Consider the following 24,543-nt stretch of genomic DNA (forward strand, 5'->3'; position numbering starts at 1 on the left):
ATTGGAAGACAGTGTTGTGTTTGTTATGAGTCCTAAAAGGGTCACGGAAAAAGAGATGCCTTCTCAGCAATTGCGAAAACCTAGCAAGCCGGTTATCAAGAGACCGAGGTTTGTGGAGCAGAAACAATTGGTGAGATCTGAAAGTTTGTTGGAGCAGGCTGCTGGTGTTAGTAAAAAAAAAAAAAGTGTACACAAAGGATAAATCAAACATGAGCAACAGACAATTACAGCAGTAAAATTAGTATACTACTTACAAAGTCAACACAATACATAATAGAACATTTTAATAGACAGCGTAGGGTATAAGGAACATATAGATAGGTAAGAGAAGTTAGAAAGTAAGGTGACTAATTTAAAGAAAGTTACAGATGAGGTCAGAGAGATGGTTAATATTCAAGTATTTAACTGGGACTTTGGCGGGAGAAGAAGCTGTTATGTATGGAGATGATTGTGTGGCAGGAACTTCTCTGAGGGAAACTGAAGCTGGACAAGGAAGGTCACGGTCTCCTGTTACTAGTGGAGGAAAATATTGCTGAGTTTAGAGGGAGATGCTGCAGGTTCCAGTGTTGCAGCCACAGGTCAGTATCTTGTTGAGGCTGTGAGGGATGTTTCTAAATTAAGTGTTATAAAAAAGAAAAGTTCTGCTAAATTAAAGAAACATTTGAAAGATAAACATTTTTTTTAATTTTTTGAATATTGTAATGAGAATGGATAAGGAAAAAACTGAAGGTCGTTCAAATTTGGGGTCACTGAAGGGGGTTCTCAGAATGTGGTTGTCTTCTGATATGGGTGATTCTGAAGAGCATATATGTAATAGAGATAGGCAGGATGTGTAGATAAGTAGGCAACAAAATGATTTGAATGTGAATTTGTCTGCTGAGGGTAGAGAGATTTTTTGTCCTATTAGTTCTTTAGATAGACAAGTGACTCAAAAGAAGCACAAGAAAATACTAAAAAGAAAACATATAGATATATTTTCTGTATTAGCTAGAAATTAGGATGTTAGTGATAAGAAAAAGTCGGATGACAATAAGGAAGAGGGAAAGAAAAAGCTAAAATTGGTGCCTTGCTTTTAATGTTCTGTCTAGTGTGATAGGCGAAGCAAGGCCTGACCTTTATCCAGGTTTACTAAAGTATTTAGATTTAATTTTGAGGGTCCCACAGGACTTATAGTGGTTGGGCATGGGGAAATTATGATGAATAATTTAGGAAAAGTTTGGCTAAAAAAATTTAGACGCTTGGGGGTACCAAGATATGGCTATTTGGTTGGCAGAAATGACTCCAGTATGGTGTGGGGGGGGGGGGGGGGTGGAGCAGTGTGTTTCTAGGGATGGATCACAGCTGTGCACCCCTCTGGCTTATGACACCCCCCTCAGCACATCATCATCATCCCCCAGGTGCATCATCATAACCCCCACCCCGGTGCATCGCTCTTACCTCTTGGGTGTGCAGGGAGCAGTCGCGTGGCTGTCAGCTCCACTGGTTCCCTGCCCTGGAACAGGAAGTCACCTCAGATAGAGCAGGGAACCGGCAAAACAGAAATCTGCATGGCTGCTCCCTGCACCCCCTTGCAGCGTGCACCCAGGGAGGACCACCCCCACCACCCCACCCTTGGTACGCTACTGGGGGTGGGGTGTTTAGAATGGTATAGGTCAATCGGCAGGTGCTGTAGACAGGCAACCTGGGATTAGCAATTGGAGTCGAATTCCTTTTGGGAATACTGCAATTTTTATGAACTCTCGTGCAATTAGTAATGGAAATTCTGGTCCTTCTATATCAGTGAAAGTTGGTGACCAGTCTAATTTTTGTTTCCATTTTAATTCAGGCCATTAAAATGGTGATGCCCCGGCATATATGTCAGACCTTATAGACTTACCTGCAAGAAATTCAAAAAAAGCTTCTCCATTACCCCAATTGCAAGAGACTCAAATATAAATCGATATATGCATCTAGCTTCTCATACATCTGCACGCAACTATGGAACACATTACCAAGTGCCATAAAAACTATGCATGATTTGTCAGACTTCTGGAAATGACTAAAGACTAACCTTTTCAAGGAGACTTACCATAAAGATCCGTCCCAATTGAACTGACATCTATTATCTTCCATTATAATTCAACATCAAATTCTTTTTATCTGTTTACATAATCACACTGTTATTCTCTAATTCTTGAAATGAATTGTTTAACTAGTTACCTCTAATTTGTATTATACTGTCTGTACCTTAAATGCTATAATCATTCTGTATTAGTGATTGCCTACATGGCATATTGTAAGTCACATTGAGCTTGCAATGAGGTGGGAAAATGTGGGATACAAATGTAGCAAAATAAATAAATAAATAGTTTTTAGAAGCATGTTGACTCAGCCATTGCCCCTTTACGAGCTTGTGGTGAGGGTTGTTTACTGGCAAAAGGTGACACTGAATCTGCCTTTAGACCGTTGCCTATTCACTCAGAATATTTTTATTTACTAGGTTTTTGTTTTCTTGGAAAATATTATGTGGATATTTTGAAGCATTTGCTTCCTTCTTTCATTGGGTAGTGGTACAAGCATTGCAAATTAATTTGATCATTCATTACTTGGATGAATTTTTGTTTGTGGGTCTGGCCGATTCTTCCTTGTGTCAAGATATGGTTGATACATTTGAACACTTGACCAAAATATTTGCAGTTGAAAAACCTGAAGAACCTTGAACAAAATTGACTTTTTTGGGTATCAAGCTTGTTTCTATTGCCTGATGTGAAATTTTAAAAATTAAAGGATTTAGTGGAGACATTTTCCTCTGTGAGATAGATTACTTTAAACTGGCTGCAAAGTTTATTAGGTCATCTTAACTTTGCGTGTTGTGTTATTCCAAAGGGAGGGATATTTACTAGAAGATTGGGGTTGTCATCAAAGGGTGTTAAAAAGCAAACATCATTTTATTCGTTTGAATAGTTGGGTGAAGAAAGCTTTGAGATTTGGAAAGCATTTTTAAAAGACTTTAATGGTGTTTGTATTTGACAATTTCCAGTAGTTTCTAACTTTGATTGAGAACTATTTACTGATGCGTCTAGTAGAGTTGGCTTTGCTATGTACTTTAAAGGAGCTTGATGTGCTGGTAGTTGGCCTGTAGTTTGGTGTGAGAAAGGTTGGTGTAGTAACATTTGTTTCTTTGAGTTATTTCCAGTATTTATGCCTGTATGTATTTGGGGTACTGAAATGTAGAATAAACACATTCTTTTGCATTCTGACAATGAGACAGTGGTTGAGTGTATCAACAAGCAAACTACGCATTCTGCATTGTTAGTGGAATGTATCAGACTGTTAGTTTTACGTTGCTTGAAACTAAATGTAACATTATCTGCTAAACATGTGCCTGGTGTTGATAATTGTATAGCAGAGTCTTTATCTCAGTTTCAGTGGGTGTGTTTTTGTGCATTGGCCCCTGGTGAAGAAGAGTATTCAGCTGTTATTCCACCTGACATTTGGGATGTGATTCCAGCACAATTGCCAAGTTGTTGAAGAACCCTTTATCCAGAAACATGTGAAAGATGTCTGCAGCAAGATGGAGGCATTTTGTGGATGTGGTTGGATCCAAGGATATAGGTCCTTGGAGACCAATTGAAAGTCCTTGAGTGGTACAATTTATTTTCAGAGCATCAGATTAAAAAATTTTCAAGGCTGCTCTGAAGGCTTCCATAGTAAGTATTAGTTTTGTATCGAAACTATTTGGTTTTGCTGATCCTTCAAGAGTTTTTATGGTGCATTAGTAGATTCAAGGTTTTGTTAGAAAAATGAGTAATGAACCTTGTAAATTGCCAAGACAACCTATTTAATATATTGCCAACTATATCTGCTTCTGCTTATGAAGTAGCCTTATTTATTTTTATAATAATCTGACATTCCTGCCTGGATGTCTCTGCGCCATCTGAAACTAAACATGACCAAGACTGAGCTTCTCATCTTTCCCCCTAAATCAACCTCTCCTCCTCCCTCATTCTCTATTTCTGTGGATAACACTCTCATCCTTCCTGTCTCATCAGCTCGTAACCTTGGGGTCATCTTCGACTCCTCCATCTCCTTCTCTGCACATATTCAACAGACTGCTAAAACCTGTCGTTTCTTTCTCTATAATATCAGCAAAATTCGTCCTTTCCTTTCTGAGCACACCACCAGAACCCTCATCCACACTCTTATCACCTCTCACTTAGACTATTGCAACTTGCTTCTCATAGGTCTCCAACTTATCCATCTCTCTCCTCTTCTATCTGTTCAAAATTCTGCTGCACGACTAATATTCCACCAGTGTCATTATGCTCATATTAGCCCTCTCCTCAAGTCACTTCACTGGCTTCTTATCCACTTCCGCATACAGTTCAAACTCCTCTTATTGACCTATAAGTGCATTCACTCTGCAGCTCCTCAGTACCTCTCCACTCTCATCTCTCCCTACATTCCTCCCTGGGAACTCCGTTCACTGGGTAAATCTCTCTTATCTGCACCCTTCTCCTCCACTGCTAACTCCAGACTCCATTCCTTTTATCTTGCTGCACCTTATGCCTGGAATAGACTTCCTGAGCCGGTACGTCAAGCTCCATCTCTGGCCGTCTTCAAATCAAAGCTAAAAGCCCACCTTGTTGATGCTGCTTTTAACTCCTAACCCTTATTCACTTGTTCAGAACCCTTATTTTATTATCCTCACTTTAATATTTCCTTATCTCTTGTTTGTCCTGTTTGTCTGTCCTAATTAGATTGTAAGCTCTGTCGGGCAGGGACTGTCTCTTCATGTTTAAGTGTACAGCGCTGCGTACGTCTAGTAGCGCTTTAGAAATAATAAGTAGTAGTAAGTAGTTAAAGCTGCATTTCTTTTGCATTTTTTGGAGCTCTAAGAATAAGTGAGTTGGTGGCAGCTTCAAAAAGTGCATCTGACAATCTCATGGTTTCTTACATCATTTTCCTGAGTTATCTTGCATTCGTCTATAATTGCATCAAGTTCTTAGTTACTCATGTTTTCACCTTTTATCAGTTTCTTTTGCTTGTAAATAAATAGCCTTTATTTTTATAATAATCTGCTTCTTTCCTTGCTTCTCAGTTCCTGGAGCAATAGCTTGGGTTTGTATAATTTACAGGGAGGGATTTTTAGAGTTATAAATAAGCTACCATTTCACCGACTATCCTCCCCTCTTATAGCGCCTATAAAGCACTATACTGTGGCTAGCTCTGCCTAATTACAGTTAAATTAATAATATACTGACACGCCGTAGTATTGAAAGCACCGAAACTTAAAACCTTAAGGCCGCCCTGCTACAAAGCTGCGTAGCAATGCCAACAGCCCATTCAAAGTGAAGGGACTGTGTCGGGCTGTGTCGGCACTACCGCCCCAGAAGCCGCTAGCCTGGCTTTGCAGAAGGGGGCCTAAGTTCACTCCTAATGCTGTGTTTCTCTGTGCTAGAAGCAAAACAGGCTGCATTCTTTTAATTAACATTCCTTTCTGGCAGCTTAGGCTCAGTCAGCTGAGAGTGTACAGACACAGACCTTCAAGTGACAAGCACATTGTTAGCATAGTTCACTTTTGAATTTCTGTAAGCAGTGGGAGAAAATGCACCGTTAACCCTTTATGTTCATGTTAGTAATATGGTGCTTCTGATGTCTTCATAATGTTCACTGTCTGCTGTAATTAATCTCTACTGACATAAAGTCAAATCTATTTCTTGGCCCTGAATTGCACAGTATTTGCTTATTTTAGTATTAAACAAGTGGGCATTCAGCATGACAGAGACTGCCTTTTGGGTTCATTATTTTCCTGTCACTTTGATCGCTGGTTATGTTAATTATTTCAGGGAGATGTATGCGAATATTGATATAGGAGGTCATAGAACACTTTGACCACAAGGGGCAGGCACTGTTTTTAGAGGCCACAGCAAAACAAGTGATCCTAGGAAGCCTGCATAAGCAATGCTTAGCTGACAGGAGTGTCCAGCCTCTAGGTGTCCAGCAAGACTTACCGACCTTTGAGATAGGGAAGGTGGATCTGGAAAGTGTCTGGGGAAAACAGACAGGGAAATTTATCTCTAAGCAATTCAGAGGGTTTAACATTGAATGCTTTGAATTTAATTCCACACAACATGACTTTGTGCTCCTGTCTAGGCATACTGTTACCTTCCATTTCTCTCTTCCGGGGGTGCAGTCTCCTACTTTAGATTCTGATCAGCAAGCCGACCATTGCTCTGCTCAGAAAACTGATTCTGTTTCCCTGTCCAATGTTCCTAAAAGGAGGGAGGAATACAGTTTTGAGGGGGAAAACATAACTCATGACTTCCCTGCACTTACCGTTACAGGAGTCATGAGACAGCAGAAGACTGGTGCTATTTCTGTGACCTTACCAGAATGTGATACTACTAAGCCAGTCTCTCCTCTAACTGAGGACAGTGACCAGAGCTCCAGTTTTGAAACGGAGCCTCTTCAGATTTGCATCTTAAACAGGGAACTGTTATTTAGTTCACTGTCCGCAGGGCCGGTTTTAGGCAGAAACTGAGGGGGTCCTCCTCCCCCAATCTCCTCACCCACCAGTGCTGCCAAATATGAAATACCTTTAAATGACTTCTTCACACAAAAAACATAGACAGGCCTTCACCAAATACAGAACAAGGGATCAGAAATTAGAAAAATGGAAATATGAACACCAAAATTGAAACATGGCAAGTACTGCAACATTGAGGAAATAAAAACAGAAATGTACTTCCTTTTTGAACTGAACACAATTGGTAGCATCACTCCGGGGGGGGGGGGGGGGGGGGGGCTGAAGTGGACTACATTATGGGTTATAGCCCATTTAGCTATGCTTAAACAAAGAGATCTTATAAAACCACTTGTCCTTGAAACATGTTCAAAAGAGAATAATCAATTTGTGCATCTAAAATGTAAACTTCTACCAAACAGATGCAGATATATCGAAAATGCCCTTCCGTCAAGCAGATCACCAGCACAGACCTCCTTAATTATCTTCAGGGTGTCTGGCTTATCTTCTGCTGCTGAAAGAACTTTCTTCCATGTCTTGTAATGAACATTGCTACTTAAATCCACTGTGACAGCAATTACCACTTTTTGTCCATCTTTGCATGACGTGGACACATGATCGTTGGTTTCACTGCTGTACAAGATGTTTCACTAGAGCGGGCTGCCATACTCAATTTTCAAAGCCTTTAACTTCAACTTTATATTTTCACAAATACGGCATTTCCACTGATCAACAGGTGAATTTCTCAGTATGTCAACACTTGCAGGATGCATCTTGGCAAACTTAGAAAAGCTTATTGTGATATCTGGATGGCACATTTCAAATACTTCATATGCTTCTCTCAAGTACATTACAAGGAAATGTTTGCACATTTTAGTCTTAACATTTTCCAGTTACTTCATCTCTCTTCTTGGGTGGTGAATACATGATATCCCGGCACAAGTAAAACTGCTCAACTGTTTGTACTACCTCCATTTCCAAATCACGCTCAGTTTTGCTCCAACTGGTCATGAATCTTGAGCCCCACTCTCCTTGCTAGTTCCGCCATGACTAGAATTTTCTTTCTTTATATAAGGATGGCAGAGTAGGCACAGTTTCCCAAGCAACCTTACCAAGAGATTGAGGGCTTTTGTATGGAGGTGGTGTTTGTACAGCAGAGGGGGATGGCATCTGAAATTTATCAGCTGACTGTAAATTTCTGGAGCTTTAGCAGCTGGTGACTTCCACTTCTGAAGTTTTGCCACTTCTCAAAACATTCCTTTTCTTTTTCACTTCTTTCTGCACCCTGTTTACACTTTATGTGGCTTATTCTTTCATTCTCTTTCTTCTCCTAATTGGGCTTCAGCTCCTTCTGTCTTGCTCTAAAGCATCGGACCTTCTCTGCATTGGTCAGCGCCTTTCTTAGTTGCCAACAGCAAACAGCCTGCAGACAGTGAGGTGCATTTTTGCAGCTTAAATATTCCCCCCACCCCAAACACAAGACTTATGTTCAAGTACCAGAACGGTTATGTGGTTACTGAGGCAATGAAATGTTCAGAGACAGCTACTTTAAGCTGGTATCATGTCTCATTTGCATTGTGGCACCATCTGTGGAAAGTGCAATGAAGCAAAAACATTTAAATGCAGGTTGTTTTCTGGAGGCTAATTGAGATATCCAAATATATTCAAATAAACTGGCAATTTGATGTATTATTAACTGCATTTTGTGCTGAGAAAACATTAGTTACGTATATGACAGTCAGACATGTAATTGAAAGTTACGTGTATGACTTACATTATATGTATATATCTTCCAAAAGCTACATTGGTGCTAATAATGCTTATACCTAAGTTTATTACTATTTTAAGATATTAACCCCATTTGTTGGCAGGCCTTTCAAACCGGAGTATCACAACTTGTGTCAATTTGTGGTTACGTACATGGTAAATAAACATTGTACTAATCCTTTAAGTAAAAATACACTTATATATGAAGAGATATAGACATTTCAATTGTTTTAAAATGAGAACATATATCCATAGTAATGTTTTATATGCGCATCATCAGTCACTTGTTTCTTCATGTTGATAAAAAAAATCAAACATATAAACGGCGAGTGACCGTACTCAGTCGCAAATGCGCAGTAGAGACTTCCCTGTCTGTCCCGCCCCCCCCCGAGGTCGCCGCCACTGGTACCCCCCCCCCCCCGGAGTCGCCGCTGCTGCCGCCACCCCTCCACCTGGCCGTCTCTTCGCTATTCAACTTACATCTCCGCAGCAGGCAGATCAGCTGAGCTGCTGTTGGCCTTCCTTCCCTGCCTGTGTCCCGCCCTTGCTGACGTTACGTCACACGAGGGCGGGACACAGGCAGAGAAGGAAGGCTGACGGGAGCTCAGCTGATCTCTGCCTGCTGCGGAGATGTAAGTTGAATAGCGAAGAGACGGGCCAGGTGGAGGGGCGGCGGGGGCGGCGAACTCGGGGGGGGGGGGCGACCCACCAGCCTGTTTTAACGGGCTCAATGGCTAGTTAATGAAGAAAACATGATATTAAGAAGCTTAAAATTGTAATAACTTTATACAAGTTTATTTGCTGTGATCATAATGTTTCAGGAGATGTGACACATTTTTGAACCTCAGACTAGTGGGAGAATTGGGAAACAGAAATGACAGCAATCTATGCAACTTCAGTTTTCTAAACAGAACCACTGTGGAGAATGTGCCTCCTAATGAAGTTTGCACAGTTTAATTGGTGTTTGATACATATTTTATATCTAATTTAATAAAATGTCATGGACTCAGGGAGGGTGAGCCCTTGGGATGCTGCCGGACCGGCAGTGGCAGGCGAGTCGCCTGGGCCTGATACAGAACTGGGCAAAGAGTCAGGCAAACAAGGCACAGACAAGAGTCAAGGCAAGTGAGGCTGGAACAGGAGACAGGGCAGATTAGGCTGGATCTAATATCCCAATGGTCTTTCTATTCTAATTTCCTAGTTTCACGTTTTGGAGATTGTTATATGAAAGACCACTTGCAGAGACTCCTAAGGCAGGCCTCTTGCTGAAAAACAGTACTCTGTCGAGTCTTCTGTGAATAAACATCCAAAGTTTCCTCGTTTATCTCTGGACTGCTAGGTCTATTTCCCACTCCTTGACTTTTTCTATGCAAAAGGCTGAGCCAGGGCATCCACATGCTGGACACTGCAACTCAAGCTGCCCATCACCACAGAAGGACTGACTGGAGGTGGAGAGTGAGGCTTGGATTTTCCACTGCCTGCCATACGTGGGTCAAGGCATGGCAGGTCACAACCGCAGTCATTATGAATGTATTATCTGCAACTATTTTGCTGATCCTTCTTTCTGCAGGTTGGCAGACAATGATAAACTGGGTCCAGCCGCAGCTCCAGCACCACCCACTTTAGCCTCCCAAACAGTTGAGCCATCACCGTTCGCCTATGCATTTAATGAAAGAGAGTAGGGGTTCCAGAAGTCAGCCCCTCACATCCCTTTGACTGTTCTTGGGCTGCTTCATAACCTTCTGGTTGGCGGTTAATGAATGGCTGGTATCTGATTAGCTTTGTGTAGTGTGATTCTGGTTTATTGAGACTCAGAGCTTTCTGAGAGGGATCTGGGTTTAATTTCTTACTGAGTGCGAGAAGACCTTATCTTAATGTGATGCTGGATGTCAAACTTTAAATCTGGTTATTGATATCTTGGGTATCAGAGCTGGCTTGAATGTATCTGAATGGGGAGAAGGAAATGAGGTTCTCCCAGCAGGTCTGATTCCTCACCCAAGGCTCCTGATTTTGGGGGATTAAATAAACACAGTTCAGACACATGGGAGAAGCTTTAAGTACTGAGGAAGTGGTGAAGTTTAGAAGTTAGTGAAGAGGATGGGAATAACACTAGTAAGGCTGTAGCTCTTGGTCTGACCTTAAACTAAGGCTGTGTGGTTTTTATGCTTTCCTCCCTCTACCTGTAGAGATCTGATGGACAAGAAAACTTTCCTAGGTAACAATTAGAAAGCTACTGTAACCAGAGGTTAAATTTCTTTTTTTTCACTTCGGGGGGGGGGGGGGGGGGGGGGGGGGGGAGGGATGTCTGAAGTCTCCATGGTGTACTGGCAGTTTGGGGCATTAGGTCTTGTTTGTGAGCCACAACATCTTGTTTTGATGGAGGGCTGCAGCAGGAAAGGCCATGGCAATACCTGTGCCTGGGGTCGGTCTGGGAGTGTGTCATACATTACGAGTGATATCATTGCACATATGCAGTGGAGATGTCATGCGGCAATACAGACACAGTCCATTCAAAGCTGCTAGTGTGTGGCTTAGTAAACAGTTTTTTTTCTTTAATTCAAACTTCTTACTCTAGGTTTTAGATGAACTTGGGTCCAGAAAATTTTTCTATATCAATATAAGCCAACAACTCAATTGCCAATATCTCAAACTCTGAGTCCTTCTCCTGCAATTCTTCTTCCTCTTCGGTTGACTTCTGTCCCTGTCCCTAATTTAACATGCTATCTTATGTTGCTGGGGCGCCTTTCTCCATCTCCACCTTGTCAGCAATCGTTGTCTAGGGTGGTCCCAGGTCCAGCAATAATTTTGACTTCCAGGAATCCTGACACACCTCAGCTATGATCATTTATTGGTTTTATATACAGCTTCTAGTTGCCAAGAAATTCAAAGCAGTTTACAGTTCAGGTAAAATCAATAAAATTAGGCAAGGAACTCCATAAAAATGATAGGAAAGAGATCACACACCCAAAACAGAAACCTTTTCTGTTGCTGCCTCCAAATGCTGTGGGAGTCATTTCATGTCATTAAAATGCAGCTTTTCTTTTTGAAGAATTATCATATTTAGAACATTTAAATGGTTTATGGCCCATGTGACAATTACACAAGATGATGAAATGCACCCACAAAAAAACTAGGAACAAATACACAGAAACTGGAGTGAAGAATACCTTAATTATTACCCTACTTTGAGTTTACAAATCATAATACATACACATCCAAATCAATGCACTTTATCTATGGAAGTGGGGGAAAAACATCTCAGTAGTGATATAAGACCTGAAGATCAGTGGCATAACACACCTTACAGCCCTGTGGTAATTCCAAATTTTCATGCGGGAAGCCTGCAGTAGGCTTGCTGCACTGTAGTAAAAGGGCCACTTTATGCATTTGCAAATGGACATTTTCAGAGAATGTAGCTGGGCTTCACTACTGAAACTTTCATCACATTTAGAACATTTAACTAGTTTATTGTATGAGTCATTTCATGTCATTTCAGCTTAATGTTGCTTTTAAAGTATTAATGGCATGCAAGAACATTTAAAATGTTTCTCTCTTGTATGATTGATTATATGTCATTTGCGTTTTGGTCTTGCTTTTGAAACATTTATCACATTCTGAACTTTTAAATAGTTTCTATCCCATTTGACTCCTTTTGTACTGTTTCAGCTCGGCCTTTCTTCAGAAACATTTATCATACTCTGAACAGTTAAATAATTTCTCTCATATATGAAGGAAGCTATTAGGGCTAAAAGAAATGCCTTCAGAAAATGGAAGAAGGAACCGTCTGAAAATAACAAGAAGCAGCATAAGGAGTGTCAAAGCAAATGTAAGGCACAGATAAAGAAGGCCAAGAGAGATTACGAAAAAAAGATAGCATTAAAGGCAAAAAACATAGTAAAAAATGTTTTCGGTATATTAAAGTACAAAAAACAGAAGAAACCAGTCTTCACAAAAAAACCACAAAAAAGCAAAACAGCAAAGATGACTAACAAAACAAAAATAATAATAATCAAAAAATTAAAAACAAGAAAATATCAAATTTGTATTTAAAAATACAAATAAATAAAAAAATAAAAAATGAAAAGGACGACACTTGTTCATAAAAAAATTAAAACACTTTATTAGCCAAAGGATAGCAGGGAGAAAGGGACTCGACACAGCTGTGTTTCGGCCATACAGGCCTGCGTCAAGAGTCTTCTCACCGTGTGTAGATTTTTAACTCTATCCAATTGTAAAGGGAATATCTGTGTCTCTTTTTGAACTATAGCGTTAAATAATCCTTGAAAACAAAGTCCAGCATAAACCATCAGAGCAGCGTCTCGTCTTTGTATTTCAAGTGGACGAGTCGGAGAAACTTACTGACTTCACGGTAAACCTGGAGGACATAATGGGGCAGTTCAGCAAACTGAAGAGTAGCAAATCTCTTGGACCGGATGGTATTCATCCTAGAGTACTGATAGAATTGAAAAATGAGCTTGCGGAGCTACTGCTAGTGATATGCAATTTATCCTTAAAATCAAGCATGGTACTGGAAGATTGGAGAATGGTCAATATAACACCCATTTTTAAAAAAGGTTCCAGGGGAGATCCGGGAACTTATAGACCGGTGAGCCTGACATCAGTGCCGGGGAAAATGGTAGATGCTATTGTGAAGATGAGGCTTCTGCTCCTACTCTCCGGCAGGCCTCACTGGCCTATGGTCACTGACCAGGACTCCAAACAGTCTCTTCCAAGCATTCTGAGCAATCCAACCTCAAGCTCCAGGGCCCCTTTTGCACTCAGGGTGAGCTGGTTCTCAGTATGTAAATTATATGCAGATTAGCATGTTATCCTTTCACGCTCAGGGTGACCTGGTTCTCCAGCGGCAAAATTAAACAGGTCTTACCAACAGCATATTCAGGCAATTCTTTATTCCAGCCCCTGGGCACAGTTCTTCTAGCTTAAATACTTTATACATTTACATATCTTCCTACTGAAACTCCCCACACAGATTCCTGGGCTCAGCATTAACCTCAATACTTTGGGGACTTCTAACCCCAGGCTTTGCATCCTGCTTCTCAGTACTGGGACTCACAGCCCTACTTCTTCTTTGGACACCCAGTCCTTTCTTTGAACACACAGTTCCTCTAAGTACTAAGGCTACACAGTCCAACACTAATGCTTTAGGGACTTCTTACCCCAGCCTTTTTTCTTCCTTGAGCACACAGTCCACCACAAGTCCAAAGGGTTTAGCCAGTTCTTTCCAGGGGGATTCTCTTTCTTCAGCTACCAGCTCTCTTCTCTTCCTTTCACACTCAGGTGGGGTATAAAGTGGTTAATAGCTAAACAGGACCCAGCCCATAACCGCCTGCACCTGTAGCCATCCCTGGACTCTCCCCAGTCCTAGGGACCTCCACCTATTCTCCTCGCACCCTCTAGTGGTCTATCCTGAACATCCTGGACATTATTAGGGGAACAGCGCCATCTAGTGGCCTGCCCCGGCTAGGACAGCCTCTTATTTATCACACTATTATTAAAAACAAAATTACAGAGCACATCCGAGGACATAGATTATTGAGACCGAGTCAGCACGGCTTTTGTGTGGGGAAATCTTGCCTGACCAATTTGAAGGAGTAAACGAACATGTGGACAAAGGGGAGCCGGTTGATATTGTGTATCTGGATTTTCAAAAGGCGTTTGACAAGGTACCTCATGAAAGGCTACAGAGGAAATTGGAGGGTCATGAGATAGGAGGAAAAGTCCTACTGTGGATGAAAAACTGGTTGAAGGATAGGAAACAGAGAGTGGGGTTAAATCAGCAGTATTCACAATGGAGAAGGGTAGTTAGTGGGGTTCCTCAGGGGTCTGTGCTAGGACCGCTGCTTTTTAATATATTTATAAATGATTTAGAGATGGGAGTAACTAGCGAGGTAATTAAATTTGCTGATGACACAAAGTTATTCAAAGTCGTTAACTCGCGACAGGATTGTGAAAAATTACAGAAGGTCCTTACGAGACTGGGCGGCTAAATGGCAGATGACGTTTAATGTGAGCAAGTGCAAGGTGATGCATGTGGGAAAAAAGAACCCGAATTATAGCTACGTCATGCAAGGTTCCACGTTAGGAGTTACGGACCAAGAAAGGGATCTGGGTGTCGTCGTCGATAATACACTGAAACCTTCTGCTCAGTGTGCTGCTGTGGCTAGGAAAGCGAATAGAATGTTGGGTATTATTAGGAAAGGTATGGAAAACAGGTGTGTGGATGTTATAATGCCGTTATATCGCTCCATGGTGCGACCGCACCTTAAGTATTGTTGCAATTCTGGTTGCTGCATCTCAAGAAAGATATCGTGGAATTGGAAAAGGTGCAGCGAAGGGCGACTAAAATGATAGTGGGGATGGGATGACTTCCCTATGAAGAAAGACTAAGGAGGCTAAGGCTTTTCAGCTTGGAGAAGAGACGGCTAAGGGGAGACATGATAGAGGTATATAAAATAATGAGTGGAGTAGAACATGTGGATGTGAAGCGTCTGTTCATGCTTTCCAAAATACTAGGACTAGGGGGCATGCGATGAAACTACAGTGTAGTAAATTTAAAACAAATCGTAGAAAATTTTTCTTTACCGAACGCGTAATTAAACTCTGGAATTTGTTGCCGGAGAACGTGGTGAAGGCGGTTAGCTTGGCAGAGTTTAAAAAGGGGTTAGATGGTTTCCTAAAGGACAAATCCATAAACCGCTACTAAATGGACTTGGGAAAAATCCACAATTCCAGGAATAACATGGGAAGCTTGCCAGGTGCCCTTGGCCTGGATTGGCCGCTGTCGTGGACAGGATGCTGGGCTCGATGGACCCTTGGTCTTTCCCCAGTGTGGCATTACTTATGTACTTATGTAAACTTTTCCTGCAGTGTGAGAAAGCCCTTCCAATATGAAACACTTACCAGATTCTGAATATTTAAAGGGTTTCTCTCCTGTATGAGTCATTTTGTGCTTTTTCTAGTAGGCCTTGCTTTTGAAACATTTATCACAGTTTGAACAGTTACATGTTTTTTCTCCTGTATGAATTCTTTCATGCTGTGTTAAAGCAGCCCTCCTTCTGAAACATTTACCATATTCTGAACATTTAAATAGGTTTCTCTCCTGCATGAGTTCTTTCGTGCTGTACCAGATTACGCTTGCTTCTGAAACATTTATCACATTCTGAGCATTTAAATGGTTTTTCTCCTGTATGAATCCTTTCATGAAGTTTCAGGTTGTCCTTGCTTCTGAAATATGTATTAAATGCTGAACGTATAAGTGATTTCTCTCCTATGTAAATCCTATTAAAAGGTCAAGGTGAAAAGGCACAAAGCACTTCTTACATTATGAACATTTAAAAGGATTCTCTTGTATGAGTGTTTTGACGACGTTTTAGATGGGCCTTCCTTTTGAAACATTTTTCACATTCTGAACATTTAAATGGTTTCTCTCCTATATGGGTCATTCGATGAAGTTTGAGTTCAATTTTCCTTTTAAAACATTTTTCACATTCTGAACTTTTAAATTGTTTCTCTCTTGTATGCGTCATTTTGTGACAGTTCAACTCACTCTTACTTCTGAAACATTTATCACATTCTGAACATTTAAATGGCTTCTCTCCTGAATGGATTGTTTTGTGAAATTTCAGACCATTACTACCTCTGAAACATTTATCACGTTCTGAACATTTAAACGGTTTCTCTCCTGTATGAATTCTTTCATGAAATTTTAGACCACTCCTGCTTCTGAAACATTTATCACATTCTGAGCATTTAAACAGTTTCTCTCCCGTATGAGTTCTTTTGTGAATTTTCAGGTTAAAATTCCATTTAAAACATTTATCACATTCTGAACATTTAAATGGTTTCTCAACTGCATGAGTCCATTCATGCTGTGCAAGATCTTTTTTTCTTCTGAAATGTTTATCACATTTTGGACATTTAAATGGTTTCTCTACCGTATGACTCCATTCATGCTATGCAAGACCACTTTTGCCTCTAAAACATTTATCACATTCTGAACATTTAAATGGTTTCTCTTCTGTATGACCTCTTTCATGAATTTTCAGGTACATCTTGCTTCTCAAATACTTATTACATTCTGAACATTTAAAAGGTTTCTCTCCTGTATGAGTTATTTCATGAATTTTCAGATTATCTTTGCTTCTGAAATATTTATCACATTCTGAGCATTGAAATGGTTTCTTTCTTGTATGAGATGCTTTGTGAAATTTCAGACCATTCCTGCTTATGAAACATTTACTACATTCTGAGCATTTATATGGTTTCTCTCCTGTATGAATTCTTTCATGAATTTTCAGGTAGGCCTTACGTCTGAAACACTTATCACAATCTGAGCACTTAAATAGTTTCTCTCCTGTATGAATCATTTCGTGCTGTGTCAGATTACCCTTCCTTGTGAAACATTTATCACATTCTGAACATTTAAATGGTTCGTGTCCTGTGTGAGCTATTTTATGCCTTTGCAGGCTCCTTTTTGGACTGAAACTTTTATCACATTGAGAATATTTAAACAGTTTATTTTCTGTGTGAGTCATTTCATGCAAATGCAGATCGGCTTTGCTTTTGAAACATTTATCACATTCAAAACATTTAAATGGTTTATGTTCCATGTGAGCCATTTCATGCAGTTGGAGGTTCCTTTTCTCATTGAAATATTTATCACATTCAGAACTTTTACTTTTGAGTGTACCTTGACAATCATGAACGTCAGTGCTTAGCCTGCTTATGTGGTGTCCAATAAAATTTGAGTCTGTGGTACAGCTCTCCCAAATACCAGCACTTTTAAAATCTCTCTCACCTTTCAGTCTTCCAGATTGTACAAGTTTTGGGCAAAAGCTGCAGTTTCTCTTTGGTCTGTCTAATCTTTCTCCTTTCTGGGCTATTGCTTTCTCGCCGCTTGGTATTATGCTACCGATACCTTCCTCGCAGTCAGCTGAAGGATCTGTGCTGTCTCTGGCGCAGCCTTTCTGTTTCCATTCCTCTTTCTGCTGCTCATCGCACATTCCCACTCTTTCACTATCATTCCTAAATCCATCATCTGTTGGATAAAAATATGATCCTTAATTTTACAGCTATAGAAAATGACATTCTTAAGGCAGGAATCCGCAAGGGGCCTGCGCTCCTACCTCAGAAAACAAACTGGAGCACCTGGGATAGAGGTAGAACCGGCAGGGGTGGGGGGGGGGGAGGGAGGAAGAAAGGAGGGAGCTTTGTGAGGAGGCAGCAGGGGGCTCGTGTGTGGGGGGGGGGGGTGTTAAATGGAAAAAAAAAAAAGGTTAAGCGCATGCCAGCCCACTATTCAGTAGTTCATGTCCTGTGTGAGCCAGGTGGCAACCACGTAATTCTGGGCTCTCCCAAATGCCTCCCCCCTGTACTGCCTCTGCCCTGCCCACTTTTTCTATGAGAGGTCAGAGGCAATATTCATCTGTATTGCCTGTTTTACTGTCAATGAATATTGGGTCATAGGCGGCCCCAGGGGATTTAACTGGGCAGAATTTTCTCATGCCTGATTAAATTGTTTAGGTGTTACTGCACACATAAATATTTTGAATAAGATATCCCCAAATATGTGTGTAAATGCCAATATTCTGCCTATGCACTATTCTGAAAATATACTAGAGGGTGGTGGATATGTGGAATGCCCTCCCACGGGAGGTGGTGGAGATGAAAATGGTAATGGAATTCAAACATGTGTGGGATAAACACAAAGGAATCCTATTTAGAAGGAATGGTTCTGTGGAATCTTAGCAGAGATTGGGTGGTGACGCTAGTAATTGGAAACAAAACGGGAGCTGGGCAGACTTCTACGGTCTACGCCCTGATCATGACTGAATAGATAGGGATGGGCTGGAGTGTAAATTTTAAGGGGCTTCAATGTTAGCTTCAGTAGAGAGGTGCGGTAGCCGTGTTAGTCCACTTTTAAAGGTAATCAATAGAAATAAAACCAAATAAAACATGGAAAAGAAAATATGATACCTTTTTTATTGGACATAATACATTTCTTGATTAGCTTTTGAAGGTTGCCCTTCTTCGTCAGATCGGAACTAAGCAAATGTTGGTAGATGACAGTATATATGAGTGAAACATAAAAGCATTTCAGTGACAGTCTAACAGGATGGGGGTGGATAAGTAAGAGACAGGGGGATATGCATGGAGACAGGAGGGTGACAAAGCAATACACTTACAAATGCACTCAATCTGCTGCTCCACCCTACCTCTCTACCCTCATCTCCCCCTATGTTCCTGCCCGTAACCTCCGCTCACATGACAAATCCCTCCTCTCAGTACCCTTCTCCACCATTGCCAATTCCAGGCTCCGCTCATTTTCCCTTGCCTCACCCTATGCCTGGAACAGTCTTCCTGAATCCCTACGCCAAGCCCCCTCCCTACCCATCTTCAAATCCTTGCTTAAAGCTCACCTCTTCAATGCTGCATTCGGAACCTAACCTTTTGAACATATAGGTTGCCCCAATCTGTCTGACCTATCTGATTAACTGTACATTTGTCTTTTTAGATTGTAAGCTCTTCGAGCAGGGACTGTCCTTCCATGTTAAATTGTACAGCGCTGCGTAACCCTAGTAGCGCTTTAGAAATGTTAAGTAGTAGTAGTAGTAGTAGTAGTAGCTGGATATTGAATCTATGTACCCAACCACTGGCATGTGCCAGAGTTAATGGCAGCTACTCTTCACCATTTGTCTTACACCAGGGTACACGGTAGGGGTGCCCATTGTCACCTCTGTTTGACTTGGTGGTAGAACCTCTGAGGGACTTATAATAGAAGCAAGGAACATAAAGGGTCCTTGTTTGCACATGATCTTTTGATATTGACTCAAGGTACAGAAAAGGGCCCCATTGGTATAACAGGAGCAAATGGCAGAGTATGGAAGCTTATCGGGATTCAGAGTTAACCTCACTAAGACAGAGAGGAATTTATCCTTCAAAGGGCAGGAGATGAATCTTAGGAAACGTTTTCCCTTTTGTTGGGTTTCTGACTCTATTACATATTAGGGTATCAAAGTAGGGGCTGACTGGGAGACACTCTTTAGTTGGAACCGAGATTTAGAGAGGTGGGATAAATTAATACTGTCCTGGATAGGAAGGATGAAGGCAATGAAAATGATCGTTCTCCATAAATTTTTATATTTATTCCAAGTTCTCCCTGTTGAAATACTTTCTATAATGTTTCAACATTGGCATAGAAAGATATTTTAGTTTATATGTTGAAGGAAGAGATCCAGAGTGGCTCGGGAGCCTATGTTCCAATCTTAGGGGAAAGGGGGGATGGGTATACCCAATCTGGAAAAATATTACCAAGCTGCACAACTTAAGGCAATGTTAGAGTGGCAGGTACCCCAACGCAAGCAATGAGTCCTCGCAGAACAAGGGGCTAGTACTTTTCAATTGAAGTTTCTCCCCTGGGCAGCTAGCACACTCAAAGACACTCAAGAGGTCCAAAACCCATTTACGAGGACCACTATGGGTGTGTGGCTCAAGATACATCCCCATTTATTGAGGAATAAAACATGGGCTTATTTTCAACCTCTAGGACGTACGGATATCTTTGTACCTGGGCATGGCAATATCTTGTTTCAAAGATGGGAAATACATGGTCTTCTCTATTCTGGTCAATTTATAGAAGATGGCCAAATTCTACATTTTGGAACATTACAAGATTGCTACCAACTGGCAGCTAGAGACATATTCCTCTACCTTCAAATTAAACATTTCACTCAGGTAGAACAACTAATAGCAGGGGGTGAAGGCCTTAAGTCGGCTTTTGAAATTTTAGTGGGTCAACAAGTTAGTAAGGGTTATATGTCTTTTGTTTATGGGCTCCTCAACACCTTAGATAAATGGAAGGCTACCTACAGGGGGGCATGGGAAAGGGATCTAAAGAGTTATCTGAGGAGGAATGGACAAATGTGATCTCATAAATTGTCAAATGCACCTGATTATTGAGAACAGTCTTAAGGTACTGGTGAGATGGCATTACTCTTCATCTAGATTCCAGGCCTTTATGAGGAAAGGGGATGGTTTATGTTGGAGAGGGTGTGACTGGAGGGGAAGATATACTCACTTCTGGTGGGAATGTTCTAAGGTTTAGAAATTATGGAATGAGGTATTTGAATATGGGCAACAGTTACTCAAGACTCATACTGTGTACTACAGAACAGTGGCGTAGCCAGAAGTCAATTTTTGGGTGGGCCAACAGGTTGGATGGGTGGGCACTAGACAGTGGTGTGCTGGTAAATGTTTAACAACAGGCTCTCTCCCCGGTTCACCTCTGCGCCCCCCCCCCCCCTGTCCACCTGTGCACCTCCCTTCAAAATTGCAGAGCTGGCTATAGCCGGGGAGAGAGCCTGGGGGGTGGAGGAGGCAATGCATTACTCTCTCCAGGAAAAAAAACATTAAATGATCCCAGGTTCCAATTTAATTCATGTTTAATGTGGGATAAAATGCCATAAATAAGTAAATAAATATAAACTTTTAATGTTGAGCACCTGATTCTCAAAGTGGACATATTCCAAACACTATAATGAAAATAAAATGATTTTTTTCTACCTTTGGTGACTGTTTTTCTGATCATGCTGGCCCAGTATCCGATTCTGCTGCTATCTGTCCTCTTAACTCCGTTTCCAGGGCTTCCTTTCCATTTATTTCTTTACTTTCCTCCTTTCTTCTTCATTTCTTGCTCTATATCCATAAGTAAAAGCTGGGTCCTCTGCAGACTTGACTGTCTAGTGGATCCAGCTTCTGCCTATTTTCTTCATCCATGTGCAGTTTTTCTCCTCTCTTCCTTTTCCCTCATCTCATCTCCTTCCTCATTCTTCCATCCCCTCCATCCATGTCCAGCATTTCTTCTCTCTCCCTTCCCTCTCTTCCATCCATGTTCAGCAACCCTCCTCTCCCCTTCCCTCCATCCAGCAACCCTCCTCTCCCCTTCTTCCACCATATCCAGCAACCCTCCTCTCCCCTTCTTCCACCATGTCCAGCAACCCTCCTCTCCCCTTCCCTCCATCCAGCAACCCTCCTCTCCCCTTCTTCCACCATATCCAGCAACCCTCCTCTCCCCTTCCCTCCATCCAGCAACCCTCCTTTCCCCTGCCCTCTCCTCTCCCCTTCTTCCACCATGTCCAGCAACCCTCCTCTCCCCTTCCCTCCATCCAGCAACCCTCCTCTCCCCTTCTTCCACCATATCCAGCAACCCTCCTCTCCCCTTCTTCCACCATGTCCAGCAACCCTCCTCTCCCCTTCCCTCCATCCAGCAACCCTCCTCTCCCCTTCTTCCACCATATCCAGCAACCCTCCTCTCCCCTTCTTCCACCATGTCCAGCAACCCTCCTCTCCCCTTCCCTCCATCCAGCAACCCTCCTCTCCTCTCCCCTTCTTCCACCATGTCCAGCAACCCTCCTCTCCCCTGCCCTCTCCTCTTCTTCCACCATGTGCAGCAACCCTCCTCTTCCCTCCATCCAGCAACCCTCCTCTCCCCTTCTTCCACCATGTCCAGCAACCCTCCTCTTCCCTCCATCCAGTAACCCTCCTCTCCCCTTCTTCCACCATGTGCAGCAACCCTCCTCTCCCGTCTGCCCTGTTTCCTTCCTGCCCCCCCCCCGGCCGTACCTTTAAATATTATAGTTTTGCTGGAGTCGCGGGCAGCCAGTATTGAAGACATCGGCAGGCTTACGCCGGTTCCAGCAGCCTTCCCTTCCCTCGTTGCAAGTCGGATGATGGCTCCGCCCTCGTAGAAACAGGAAATACGTCAGAAGAGGGCGGAGCCATCATCTGACTTGCAACGAGGGAAGGGAAGGCTGCTAGAACCGGCGTAAGCCTGCCGATGTCTTCAATGCCGGCTGCCCGACTCCAGCAAAACTGTAATATTTAAAGGTACGGCGGGGGGCGGGGCAGTGGCGGGCTGGGGAGGCAGATGCGGGATCGGAGCTCAGCCTGCTCCCTCCGCTCCGCTGCCTCCACTGCTGGGTGGGCCTGAACCAAAACTGGGTGGGCATGGGCCCACCCAGGCCCACCCGTGGCTACGCCCCTGCTACAGAAAATGCCCTACTAAGTGGGAGAGTGGTAGGGAGGGATAACGGGAACTATGGATAAATTAATGTTGTTGGTTTTTACAGCAGGCCGACTGCTGAATGCCTCACATTGGCATACATGGCACATGCCAACTATAGAGATTGTGTATTATATGTAAACAATATACATTGATTGCCTTAAAATATACTAAATGGAAATATTATGAAGAAATGTGGGGAAGATTTCTCGTTGGAAGGACATTCTGTGAGTTTTTGGGAGGGGTTTGGGGGAAAGGGCAGAAGGGACGGAAAGGTCTTTTTTTAGTTTTTCATTATTGAGGATGGCAGTTCATTACCTAACAATATTTATACTTGTTCTTAATTGTTTCTTTTAACAGATGCTGTCAGTTATTTTGCATGAAAATTAATATAAAGTTACAAAAAAAAGAAAACAGCGAGACTGCCTTGGAAGGCTGCAGCCGCCATTTTGGAATTGGGAATGGCATCATTACAATAAACTGCATCATGTACTGTGATTTGCATGAACCTATCAGAAATACAAAATATTCATGACTAAGTCAAACTACACCATGTTCATCAGTCATGTTCCTCTACCTCCACCAGCCCTTTCAACAGTGACTTCCCCCATGTCCATCTCAATAACAGGCTATGGACATTTCCTCCAAACCTTTTTTAAACCCAGATACGCATCCTCCAGCAACGAGTTATAAGTACATAAGTTTCACCATGCTGGGACAGACCAAGGGTCCATAGAGCCCAGCACCCTGTCACCGACAGCGGCCAAAAGAACAAGCAATTTGTCCCGCCCATCCTAGAAATACTGTATTATTCCCTCGTCCATTCAATAACATTCCATGGCTTTTTCCTCCAGGAAGCCGTCCAACCCTTTTTTGAAGTCCGCTAAGTTAACCGCCTTAACCACCTTTTCCGGCAGCAAATTCCAGAGCTTAACTATTCTGTGAGTGAAAAACTATTTCCTCCTATTACTTTAAAAGTATTTCCATGCAATTTCTAACTTTTTGAGATAGGGAGACCAGAATTGAACACAACACTCAAGGTGAGGTTGCACCATGGAGCAATACAGAGGCATTATAATACTTTTGGTTTTATTTTGCAACCCTCTCCTAATAATTACTAGCATCCTATTTGCTTTCATGGCCACCGCAGCACACTGGGCAGAAGAGTTCAGTGTATTGTCTACAATGACACCTAGGTTTTTCTCTTGAGTGCTGACTCCTAAAGTGGATCCTAGCATCAGATAACTATGATTCCGATTATTCTTCCCAATATACATCACTTTGCATTTGTCTACATTAAATTTCATCTGTTACTTGGATGCCCAGTCTTCTAGCTTCCTAAGGTCTTCCTGCAATTTTTCACAATCCACAAGTGTTTTGACAACTTTGAATATTTTCATATCATCTGCATATTTAATCACCTCACTCACTTGTTACGGAAGGATGAGTGTGTTCAGATATCTCTGATTCAGGATTATCCAAGAAGGGCAGATCTTCCTCTTGTTTAATGCTCAGTGAGAACACAGATGTTACGACTGGAAGGCCTGTGATGAGAAAAAACATTTACAAGGATCCACCAAGGATCTGATAATACTAAATTAGGAAACTGATTTAAAGTGTCCAAATGTATGATGTTAATGATCAATCTCCCGTGATCTAAAAATGCAAAGCCCATTAAAACCAAAACATTTACTTACTGTTGGAGTCATTTGGATTTTCTTTTCCCTCCCACTCAGATTGTTGAGTGAAATATTTCTCATCTTCATTTTTAATCTTGAATATAACATCAGGATTAACTATTGAATAACCTGTCAATAAGAAGTCGGAAAATTACATCTAAATTGTATTTGTAGAATCCCTCGGGAGGTTCCATCTGCTTCATGTTTTGATGTGTGATGTGTGCATGGAGGTCTGTATATATGTGTATTAATCTTGAGGTATGTGTATTTGTCTGACAATAATTAGAGAGAAGATTATATCATCAAGATTTTCTGGTACAGAGAATTCTCTTCATAGCCCTCCTAGATGGAGGCACTAAAGGTGCCAATCTTCTGGTTATCATTTGGAGAGGTTATATGTTGTACAATATAATTTAATAGCATGCAACTGATACGTCATGACCTTATGCATAAGTCTCAGAAGAAATCTGAGAGGTAAATCCTCTCTCTGGTCTTCCGTACAGGAATGGGAG

At 41.8% G+C, this 24,543-nt stretch overlaps 1 pseudogene; it reads right to left on the reverse strand.

Annotated features, from left to right (window-relative positions):
- Nucleotides 1–15,624: 15,624 nt before the first annotated feature.
- LOC115464730 lies at nucleotides 15,625–24,054 on the reverse strand (annotated as a pseudogene).
- Nucleotides 24,055–24,543: the final 489 nt, after the last annotated feature.

Source organism: Microcaecilia unicolor, chromosome 3 (genome assembly GCF_901765095.1).
Source record: "Microcaecilia unicolor chromosome 3, aMicUni1.1, whole genome shotgun sequence".
Lineage (NCBI taxonomy): Eukaryota > Metazoa > Chordata > Amphibia > Gymnophiona > Siphonopidae > Microcaecilia > Microcaecilia unicolor.